Here is a 12739-nt window from a genome sequence, read left to right as displayed (position 1 = left end):
GGCAACTCCTGCGAAAGCAGACGTCAAATGTTCATCTCATTCGCATTCAGAGGAAGTTCTAACCGGACTTGTGTGTTCTGTGACAATACAAAAACAAAATGTATATCCTGTTCAATAATTGCTTTACACTCACAGTGTCACAGCAGTGTAGGTGGCAAAAAGGATGACACATGACACATTTTCCACCCATTAATTTCAAGTATATGCGGGCGGTTTTTAACTGCTAATTACAAAATAATCCCTTCTGAGTTTACTGATCAAATACCGATAATTAAGTTCTGCTACTCGATTCAAATTAAAACCCTATAAAAAAATAAAAACACATATTAAATTTTATATGGTAGGTTGGAGGTGAATTTGGTCATAAACAGCTCAATTATTAAGGGAGGTGACGGTATGACGGTGTGACGGTAGGTGTAATATACCTACCACGTCATTTGTGAAAAACCGGTTTAGACCGGTTAGTCCGGTGTAGACCAAAAGCTGCATCCATTCTTCCGATTTGATAAACTTACATAACCATTTCACAAATATAACTAATTTAATTTTGTACTAAAATATTTGTTTTTAGTTTTGCGTTTGATATAACTGTGTAGAAATACAAATGTATTTAAAGGATACATTTTCTTTTCCCCTCTCTGGTCTACCATTTTCGTAAGAATCTTGAAAACATTCTGTGATAAGATTAATAGAGCTTTCTACAGACACGTCCGAACATCTTGAACAGTTACACATAGCACATTACTGAGTACAAAAGTACGTCAGACTGATTTAAATAAAACAACAAATCGTCTTGGTTATTTTTGCAATTATTGTTATTCTATCACATGCACTTCCTGATTCTACAGTATCCATAATTATATACATTCTGTGTATTATGTTCTGAATAAATAATGTCTATTCAAGATACTTTTCTGAAAAAGTGTCTTTGTTTAATATTATTTGCTATTTCCGGGTTCACATGTACTTCCAATGATCTGGAAATCTAAAGAAGAGTTTGCGGTAACACCATGTAATAGTCTCTAAATGAGTTGGGGTGGTTCTGAAAAGAACCGTTGGTTTAACTCGACGTTTCGATCAGTATGCTCTGATCGTCTTCTGGATAATCTTCTGCATTCTCCAATAGACGATCAGAGCATACTAATCGAAACATCGAGTTAAACCAACGATTCTTTTCAGAACCACCCCAACTCATTTAGAGATTATTACATGGTGTTACCGCAAACTCTTCTATATCTTATCTCCACCATGCAAAGTTTCAAATCCTACTTATCTGGAAATCTGTTTACGATGCGTTTACAACACTCGTCAGATAATAAAAACATTAAGGGTTTTTTATTTTATTTACAGGGATCCTTTGGTTGTTTTGTAACAACATGGTTTGTAATGGTACAAATCATGTACCCCATGCAGCCTACAAGTAAGACGATGATAAACTTTACATAAGCACTAAACAGATAGTCTTGAAACGAGCAAAACATGTTTGGTGGTGTTGTTTGCTTGGGGTTGTTGTTTGTTTCCTTTCTGTTTCTAGTTGTTTCTGTACTTTTCTGTGTGTTTCTTGCTGGCATTTTGGGGTTTGTTTTTTAGGGAATTTGCATTAACGTGTTTTTTTCTTTCTTAATGGGTTGATCCCAAATAATTCAAATCTTGTATCGACACAATTTCACGTTTTAGTTGTCGGTGTGGGCGTGGCCTGTAACCCCCCCCCCCCAGCTTACCCCACAGTCTAATTCTTGTTTCCAATGTCAGTATAAACCGTCTCCTCCTCCGTGTTGATGATTCTTGCCGATCCTCGCGATAGATTCAAGTCAGCGTATATCAGACCTCCCACATTCCTCTGTCTTGGGTCATCCTTGACGAGACCGTCCTCACCACGGTCTACCGTGTGCTCCGGCCCGGCCTGGGCTTGGTGGGTCATAGTGCTGGCTCGGCGTTTGGAGAGATGAAACGGAACGATGCGAGGAGGTTTCTGACCAGACACGACGCGTCCTGGTACCGGCAAAGCATTCACGGCGACGGTTGGTTTCTGACGCTCAGACGCGACGCGTCCTGGTACCGGCAAATCCTCAAAAGTGACGGTCATCTTCTGTTTGTCGATCCCGGTATTCATCTTCGATTCCCTCTCCCCACCTCCGGAAATTTTCAAGGAAGTTTCCACACTGACAATGGAACCCATTGTCTTGCCTCTAACGCGGCCTTTATCCACCACGGCATACATGGACTCAAGATGAATCTGTTTATCTTTACGTTTCTCCACATCGTTGACTGGTCCAGCAGTTTCATCAGTGGGCAGAGGTTTGTCAACATTGTCCTGATCATGTTGTGACGAACTTTCAGTGGAAATGGCGCCAAATGTCTTGCTTTTGGCGTGACTTTTATCCACCACAGCATACATGGACTCGGGTTGAATCTGTTTATCTTTACGTTTCTCCCCATCCTTGACTGATCCACCGGTTCCAGTTGACTGTAGTTTGTCCACGATGTCCTGGTCATGACTTGCCTCTGTCTGTTCACTCTGTTGGTCTACATCTGATGTTACTTCTATGAAAACTGCTTCCACTGTGGTCTCAGGTGACCCTTCCTCTGAGCCTAGGGTCAAGTTATCTCCGGAAGGGGATATCTGACCGTGAAGTTCTGTTTCTTCTTCTCTAATATTGTCTTCTGCTTCGCGATTTGGTTGTCTACGAGTTTCCTTGCTAGTCTTAGACTTTGATTTAGTTTTCCCTCCAAAAATAAAGAAACAGAGGAAAGAGATGATGAGAAGAATGACGACAGTAATTAAAGCTGCCATGATTGGGGTGATTGGGATGATTACAGAACCATTAGAATCATCGTTAGGTATGACGTCATCAAAATCTAATTCTGAATCAAGGGAAGGTGTGCTGAGACTAAGATCTAAATCTGAATAATTGGATTCTGTGACGTCATCAGAATCTGAATCTTTATTCACTGTGACCGATGGAAGAAATGGTGTAGAAACAGTTCCAATGGAGTCGTTTGGTTGTGGGGAGATCGGTTCATGATTGTCTCTTGGTGAATATTTATCTACTGTGGATGAAACTTTAGTTTCTTGAGATGGGGTGGGTGCTGTGACATCATCAATATCTATATTTGTATCATCCGTGACGGGTTGGGGAGAGGGTGTAGAATCAGTTTCTATGAAGGCGTTCGGTTGTGGAGAGATTGGTTCAAAATTGTCTCTTGGTCGATGTTTATCTACTGTGGTTGAGCTTTGAGTTTCTTGAGATGGGGTTGACTCTGTGACGTCATCAAGATACGTTTGTGTATTTAACGTGGCCGATTGGGGAGATGGTGTAGAACCAGTTTCTATGGAGTCGTTCGGTTGTGGAGAGATTGGTTCAAAAGTGTCTCTTGGTGGATGTTTATCTACTGTGGTTGAGCTTTGAGTTTCTTGAACTGTGTTGGGTTTAATGACGGCATCTGGTTGAGCGTTAACAATCAAATAACCCCCTTTACTGTATGTTGTGAAATATGACTTATTTCTGTACACTTTACACGCGTAATATGTTCCATTGTCACTTTGATTTAACTCCCAAATGGTGACCGCATTTCCAGTTGCAGATAAGTTAAACCTTTCACTAGGTAGGCTGTTCCATGATTCATTTATATATCTAAACCAAAAGTATGTCATATTGGACATAGGAACTGGGTTTGTTCCGCAGGTAAAAGTAACCGATTGTCCTGCTGTCTTTTGCTGCCGATCTGGTGAAACGGATGTATTAAATGATGAAACAATGGTAACTTTGGCTGCTTGGGAGAACTCTGAGCAGGGTTGGTTTGTGTTAACTTTGTACACGTAGCAGCTGTAGTATCCACTGTGTTTTATTTGACTGTTTGCAATATGAAGAAACCATGTAAGATCGCTAGATGATACGGTATACATGTCGTGTCCATCTCTTATCACCAAGTCAACTGAGTTAAATGCTTCAACATTGCTATAGATCCATACGAGGTTGTAGCTGTTTGTTGAGATGAAGTCTTTATTCTCGAGAGTACAGTTTAATGTAATATTTTGTCCTAGTATGGCAACGGTGTCTGATGGGTTCTCCTTGAAGAATCTGCGAGATCCACACACTGACACAATAAGAAGGAAAATGAGAAACATTGTAACTTTCTACAATTACTCAATGGTGCTCCTTATTATGCTTCGTCTGTGGAGCAGGCGACTACAAGCTTCTTCCAACTACGGTGATCTTGGGCAAGTGTTGAGCTTTGGATTGGTTGTATCATGCCTTCATCATTTCCGAACAGGCGTTGAACATTGTGTCAGGAATGATGTGCGATGTAAACAACAACAAAACTTACAGTCTTCAAAAGTCTATGCTGTTGATTAAACTGCTGGAGTAGATGAAGTCATGAAAAAGACATCTTCGTTACTGCTGCTTCGGGTTGTTTTGAGGAAAGTCAGTAGTGAAATGATTCTGATTTCTGTCCGGGGTAGTTCTTGTTAAGGTTTCGTATGGTAACAGTCACTGGTTCCCATGCTTATAGGTGACATGCATCTATTTATATTTCAAACCTGCGATCTTTCTCCCTCGACCCCACCGGAAATATCTGAACTAATATCCTTGTTTAGCTCATCCCCAAGAAAATATTGCCATAGCAAGGGAAAACTGAATTTGGTTTTGATGCGTTTCTGGAAAGATTTGGACACAAGCAGAAACCGGAAAATTCAGTTGTTTTAACTTTCTTAGATGGAGTATTAGAAGTGGTTTTGTTTTTCAAGCTGTTATTTTACCAATACTGTTTTCCTGTGTATTCTTGTAAACTGTTTCCATTTTACAACCATATCTCAATAACTCTTCAACAACAACAAAAATATTACCAAAACAAGTAAATTACTACATGTATGAATAAATAAACTGCCGATTGGCCTGTAAGATCTCTAAATGCATACAACTTTTTGTGTACAAGTCAAGCGTAGCATAAATAAGGAAATCAATGTGTGGTGAAGAGGTTTTCAACTAGTGGTTTAAACCCAACGAGGCCTGGTTATTGATAATTTTACCGAGACGAATTCGAGGTAAATTATTAAGAACCAGGCCTCGGCGGGTTTAAACCACTATAGGTGAAAACCGATTCAACACACTTTGATTCACATTCATTAATACCTTTTCGGTCAAAAACATCAACAGTTTTTGATTAAAAAGGTAAAATAAATGCAAAAATTTTAATTGTTTAATGATTTCTACCAACGCAAACACCCCTCTAGCTATGAAATGGTAAGACCCCCGGGTAAACAACTCCTTATATGGGAATGCTGTGCGCATCGCGCGTATCGCGTGATGTGGCACAACTGTTTCAGCCGTTGCTTTCGCCCATGTTTTCAACACTTTTTACTGGTCATAAACAAAGGTTTATACACACCCACGTGACGCGCTCTCCACCAATAGGAATAGCGAAACTGTCTGAGGTATTTAAAAATACAACACAAAATAAATTTGTTCTTCCGACATTTAAAAAAAAAACATGAAACCATTTGGTGCAACAACAAATTACAGCAAAATAATGACATTTGATTTTGTTTCCCCGGTTGTGATTGACATTTGAAATGAAATAATAGATCAACCTTCCTTGTTCCGTATTTTACATCCTGTCTACTGCTCTATTAAATAAATACTCCTGATTTATACTGGTACTATTTTTAACATTTCTTGGATGATTTTACTTCTGGTTAATTCCGTATTCATCAAATAAACAGTTTGATGTTTTGTTATCAATTGATTCAGGAGAGCGTAGTTTAGAAAATCAAACTGTGTTAACACATCACAAACTTTAAGAAGACTGGGTATTCTACGTCACAAGCTCAGAAGACTGGGTAATATACGTCACAAGCCATTAGAAGACTGGGTATAGCAAATGCAAGCTCAGAAAACTGGGTATATACATCACAAACTTGGTACAGTGTCATCTTATTACTAACTGGGTATGTACATCATAAACTCATAAAACTGGGGGTACCCTACATAAACTTATAGTATGACTGGATTTATACTTCACAAACTAGGCCACAGATAGGATCGTATTAGACTGGGTATATCCATCAAAACCTGGGTACAGTGTCACCATATTACTAACTGGGTATATATACATCATAAACTCATAAAACTGGGTGTACCCTACATAAACTCATAATATGACTGGATTTATACTTCACAAACTAGGTACAGATAGGATCGTATTAGACTGGGTATATCCATCAAAAACTGGGTACAAAGTAGGATTTTATCCGACTAGGTATACCCAACACAAACTCAGTACAGTAACATCTTATTAATTGAAACATGTCAATATTTCATAAAATATAGCATTTCAATATCATAAAATAATCAATTCCATACACAATTGGGAGGGGGTTGTTAAAGAAAACTTCTCGAAATTACTTTCTTTCCCCATGGTCCATGACAACATTTCTTTAAATATTTTGGTCGAAGTCATCAATGTCAACTTAAAAAACTGTTTACATAACAGTTTGTCTTTGTGGACAAACGTATTTAATGAGAAGTTTTCCCAATGCAAACTTTTTGTATGTGATCTTAAAAAGTGATTTTGATAGAGATATAACAATGGATGTGTTGTTTCAGCTGTTACTGATATTTTATTTATATAGTTTGTATGAGGACTAGTAAACATCAGCCTGCCTAGGGGCGTGGTTTATGTACTCCCCTCCCCGACCTTACCCTCAGTCTGCTACTTTTCAATGTCAGCATAAGTCGTCTGCTCCTCTGGTTTGATGCTTCTTGCCGATCCACACGATAGCTCCAAGTTAGCGTAATGAAGACTGTCATCTTCGACGGTATCTTCCCCAACGCCGTCTTCATCCTGCTCTGGCCCGGCCTGGGCTTGGGTCTCGGTGCTCGCTTGGCGTTTGGAGAGATGGTACGGAACGACGCGAGGGGGTTTCTGACCGAGCGTGACACTTACTGGTACGGGCAAAGCCTTCACAAATACGGTTGGTTTCTGACGCTCAGACGGACTGGAATAACCACTCGAGGTCTTAGAGGTGTCTGTTCCACGATTCAGCATCGATCCATCCTTCCCACCTTTGAAGCCTTTCCAAGATGCCTTCTCAGTTGAAATGGCGCCAAGTGTCTTACTTTTGGCGCGACTTTTATCCACCACAGCATACGTGGCCTCTGCCTGCCCGATGTTACCACTGCATACAGTAACCGTTTCCTTCGGCGGGGACTCAACTGACCTCTCGCCTGCAGAGCTAGTGTGCTCATTTTCTTGATCACACCTCGGAGTGTCTCCGTGCAGTTGGGTTTCTGATATCCCGTCTGCATCACTTTCTCCTCCGTCATCTTGAGGTGTGTGAGATTGACGTCTGTCAATTGTCTTGGATTGAGATCGTCCTCTGAAGACAAGAAAGTACAGGAGGATAACAATGAGGAGAATTAGTAAAACACCGGCTACCGGCCACCCTGCTAAGATGACGATAGAGTCTTGTGAAGATGGCGCTCTATCTTCAAGATGGGTGTCGATGGTGCCGACTGGAGGAGAGGTCGTTGAGACGCCTGGACCTCGAGATTTAACTGGGTCTGACGTCACTAGTACAGACGTGATTGCAATGGCTTCCTCAGCTGGATGCACAAATAACCATCCAGTTTGTCTGAACCTTGTCAGTGACGATGCTCCATTGTTTACTGAACATTGTATCATGGAACCATTCATCTCTATTCCTAACCTAAGCATTGTCAGATTATTGATATTTTTGATGTTGTCAAAGTCAATTCGAGCATTATTCTCCATCAGTTCTTTCCATTCATAGCTTCCTTGTGTTTTCACGTACCAAGTGTATTCCACACGATACTGGTCAAGTTGTCGCGTGTGGCAGCTGAAGTATGCATTTTCACCCGCGTTTATATCAATCTGCAATGGTAAGACTGTAGTGTCTATCGGATCAACAATACTCAGTTTTGCTACGTCGGAAAACCCATTGTTGATGAAACAACTGTAATATCTTTCATCTACTGTTTGTATGTATCGTATACGTAAGGTTGATGTACAGTCCCTAAATGAAACACTATACCTCTCATTGCCAGTAAACCAGTAAAATTTCTATAAGTCCTGGGGCCGTTGAATATGGTTGTACCAAATGTCGGTGTCATTTCGAGACCACGTTGCCAGTACACATTCTGATGTCCCTCACATAATTCACTTGTTGGTGTACAAGTAAAGTGTACGCTTCCACCCAGCAAGGCGAGGGTGTCAACTGGGTGTGTCTGGAAATCTGTAGCCCGACCCAACCCCCAGATCGATGTCATAATAAGAATGAGCAGAAACATTGTAGCTGTTGATACGCGTAGAATGAGCGATGATTTAAAAGCAAACTATACAGTCCTCACATTGATAGGAAATCAAGTCGATTTCATTCAAACATTCTTCCGTAGTTACGTCTTGAATGAAGTACAGATTTTATAATAAAATAAGCCTTTTGAAGATTGCTTTTTATACAACATTTTTTTTCTTTTCAACTTTTTTACCGCAAAACCATAAACTGATTTTTAAGGCTGATTGGTTGATGGGAAATAATGACGTAATTTTATACTTTTAATTCCCCATTTGACTATAAATCTATTATGTGGGAAACTTCAATTAACAAACAAGATCGGTTTCCTGTTAATTATTTGTCTGTGAAAGTTCCTTATTGTTTTACATTTCATTACGTCGAATATTAAAGGCAGTGGACACTATTGGTAATTACTCAAAAAATTGTTTTCATAAAACCTTACTTGGTGACGAGTAATGGGGAGAGGTGGATAGTATAAAACATTGTGAGAAACGGCTCCCTCTGAAGTGACATGGTTTTCGAGAAAGACGTGATTTTGCACGAACTTGATTTCGATACCTCAGATTTAGAATTTGAGGTTTTGAAATCAAACATCTCAAAGCACACAATTTCGTGTGACAAGGGTGTTTTTTCTGTCATTATTATCTTGCAACTTCGGCAACCAGTTGAGCTCAAATGTCCATTAGGTTTGTTATATGCTTATGTTGAGATACACCAAGTGAGAAGACTGGTCTTTGACAATTACCAATAGTGTTCAGTGTCTGTAAGGTGACTATTTTATGTGAATCAATTTCAAATTAATTGTGCATCCTTGACGTAATTTTACCAGTGTGTTCGTCTCATGCTGATTAAAGGATTGGACTAGCCGATCTTTAAAAAGAGCTTGGCCCTAAAATACCAGTTCTTGGTAGCTGGATGGTGAGGTTTCTTTATGGCCAGTAGAAGCAGCTTGCCCGTGTAGTTGGGTTTCCATTTCCTCATACGTATTTGCATCTTCATCTGGAGCTGTTTGAACTACACTGGTTGAATTAGCATTGGCTTTGGATCTTCTTTTCGTCACGATATTGTACAGGAGTAATGCGAGGAAGAGCAGGGTGGAGACAGCAGCTAGAAACCATCCTACTAAGATGACTGTAGAGTCCGTACATCATGAAGAAGGGTTCTTACTGTCAGGATCGGGATCTTGATTCTTGGTCGGTAGAAGGGATGGGGTCTGGGGTGTTGATGGGGTAGACTGTTGGTCTAGGACTGACGTGGTTTCCATGACTTCCTCAGCTGGATGCACAAACAACCAGCCGGTTTGTCTGAACCCTGTCAGTGACGATGATCCATTGTTCACTGAACATTGAACCATTGAATTATTCATCTCTATTCCCAACCTAAGCATTGTCAGATTATTGATATTGTCAAAGTCAATTCGAGTATTATTTTCCAACAGTTCTTTCCATCCACAGCTTCCTTGAGTTTTCAAATACCAAGTGTATTCCACACGATACTGGTCAAGTGGTTGCGTGAGGCAACTGAAGTGAGCATTTTCACCCGCATTTATATCACTCCGCGATGGTGAGACAGTAGTGTTTGCAGGATCAACAATTGTCAATCTTGCTACCTTGGAAAACCCATCGCTCATGTAGCAACTGTAATACTTTTCATCTACTGGTTGTATGTTCTGTATGCTTAAGGTTGATGTACAGTTCCTAAATGAAACACTATACCTCTCATTGCTAGAAAATTCTCTATGAATCTCAGTGCCGGTAAATATGGTTTTGTCAAATGTCGGTGTCATTTCGGGACCACGTTGCCAGTACAAATATTCTCCATCACAGAATTCACTTTTTGGTTTACAAGTGAAGGACACATTTCCTCCCAGCAAGGCGATGGTGTCAACTGGGTGTGTCTGGAACCGTATGCCCTGACCTAACCCCCAGATCGAAGTCATAACAAGAATGAGCTGAAACATTGTAGCTGTTGATACGTGTAGAATGAGCGATGAAATAACAGCAAACTATACAGTCCTCGCATTGATAGGAAATCAAGTCTCAAAGTTGAACTTATTCAAAGATCGTAGAATAACGCCAAGCAACGTTAGATTTCGAATCAAATCGATTTCATTCAAACATTCTTCACTTCATTCGAAATAAAACACTCAATCCGTAGTTACGTCTTGAATGAAGTACAGATTTTATAATAAAACAAGTCTTTTGACGATTGCTTTTTATACAACATTTTTTTCTTTTCAACTTCCTCTTCCCTTTTTTATCGCAAAACCATAAACTGATTTTTAAGGCTGATTGGTTGATGGGAAATAATGACGTAATTTTATACTTTTAATTCCCCATTTTACTATAAATCTATTATGTGGGAAACTTCACTTAACAAACAAGATCGGTTTTCCTGTTAATTATTTGTCTGTGCAAGTTACTTATTGTTCTTACATTTCATTACGTCGAATATTAAAGGCAGTGGACACTGTTGGTAATATTACTCAAAAAATTGTTAGCATAAAACCTTACTTGGTGACGAGTAATGGGGAGAGGTTGATAGTATAAAACATTGTGAGAAACGGCTTCCTCTGAAGTGCCATAGTTTTCGATAAAGAAGTAATTTTGCACGAATTTGATTTCGAGACCTCAAGTTTAGAATTTGTGGTTTTGAAATCAAGCACCTGAAACCACACAACTTCGTGTGACAGGGGTGACCAGTTGAGCTCAAATTTTCACAGGTTTGTAATTTTAGGCACATGTTGAGATACACCAAGTGAGAAGACTGGTCTTTGACAATTACCAATAGTGCCCAGTGTCTTTAAGGTGACTAATTTGTGTGAATCAATTTCAAATTAATTGTGCATCCTTGGCGTAATTTTACCAGTGTGTTCGTCTCATGCTGATTAAAGGACTGGACTGGCCGATCTTTAAAAAGAGATAGGCCCTAAAATACAAGTTCTTGGTAGCTGGATGGTGATGTTTCTTTTGTGCCAGTAGAAGCAGCTTGCCCGTGTAGTTGGGTTTCCAATTCCTCATACGCCTCTGCATCTTCATCTGGAGCTGTCTGAACTACACGGGTTGAATTAGGATTGGCTTTGGATCTTCGTTTGGTCACGATTATGTACAGGAGTGACGCGAGGAAGAGCAGGGTGGAGACAGCAGCTAGAAACCATCCTACTAAGATGACTGTAGAGTCCGTACATCCTGAAGAAAGGTTCTTACTGTCAGGATCGGGATCTTGCTTCTTGGTCGGTAGAAGGGATGGGGTCTGGGGTGTTGATGGGGTAGACTGTTGGTCTAGAACTGACGTAGTTTCCATGGCTTCCTCAGCTGGATGCACAAACAACCAACCAGTTTGTCTTGACCCTGTCAGTGACGATGCTCCATTGTTTACTGAACATTGAACCATTGAATTATTCATCTCTATTCCTAACCTAAGCATTGTCAGATTATTGATACTTTTGATATTGTTGATGTTGTCTAAGTCAATTCTAGCATTTTTCCCAAACAGTTCTTTCCATCTATAGCTTCCTTGAGTTTTCACATACCAAGTGTATTCCACAAGATACTGGTCAAGTGGTCGCGTGAGGCAACTGAAGTGAGCATTTTCACCCGCATTTATATAACTCCGTGATGGTGAGACAGTAGTGTTTACAGGATTTATAATTGTCAATCTTGCTACGTCGGAAAAACCATTGTTGATGAAACAACTGTAATATCTTTCATCTAGTCTTTGTATGTTCTGTATGCTTAAGGTTGATGTACAGTCCCTAAATGAAACACTATACCTCTCATTGCCAGTAAACCTTCTATAAATCTCAGTGCCGTTAAATATGGTTTTGTCAAATGTCGGTGTCATTCTTTGACCACGTTGCCAGTACAAATATTCTCCATCACAGAATTCACTCTTTGGTTTACAAGTAAAGTGTACGCTTCCACCCAACAAGGCGAGGGTGTCAACTGGGTGTGTCTGGAACAGTGTGGCCTGCCCCAACCCCCAGATCGACGTCATAATAAGAATGAGCAGAAACATTGTAGCTGTTGATACGTGTAGAATGAGCGATGAAATAACAGCAAACTACACAGTCCTCACATTGATAGGAAATCAAGTCTCAAAGTTGAACTTATTCAAAGATCGTAGAATAACGCCAAGCAACGTTAGATTTCGAATCAAATCGATTTCATTCAAACATTCTTCAATTCATTCGAAATAAAACACTCAATCCGTAGTTACGTCTTGAATGAAGTACAGATTTTATAATAAAACAAGTCTTTTGAAGATTGCTTTTTATACAACATTTTTTTCTTTTCAACTTCCTCTTCCCTGTTTTACCGCAAAACCATAAACTGATTTTTAAGGCTGATTGGTTGATGGGAAATAATGACGTAATTTTATACTTTCAATTCCCCATTTGACTATAAATCTATTATGCAGTAA

At 39.7% G+C, this 12739-nt stretch overlaps 1 pseudogene; it reads right to left on the bottom strand.

The window, feature by feature from the left end:
* Nucleotides 1-1897: 1897 nt before the first annotated feature.
* LOC139947431 (uncharacterized) lies at nucleotides 1898-4129 on the bottom strand (annotated as a pseudogene).
* Between the last annotated feature and the right edge of the window lie 8610 nt (nucleotides 4130-12739).

Source organism: Asterias amurensis, chromosome 14 (assembly GCF_032118995.1).
Source record: "Asterias amurensis chromosome 14, ASM3211899v1".
Lineage (NCBI taxonomy): Eukaryota > Metazoa > Echinodermata > Asteroidea > Forcipulatida > Asteriidae > Asterias > Asterias amurensis.
Note: the sequence above shows the minus strand (reverse complement) of the source record. Positions and strands in the feature narration are given on the sequence as shown.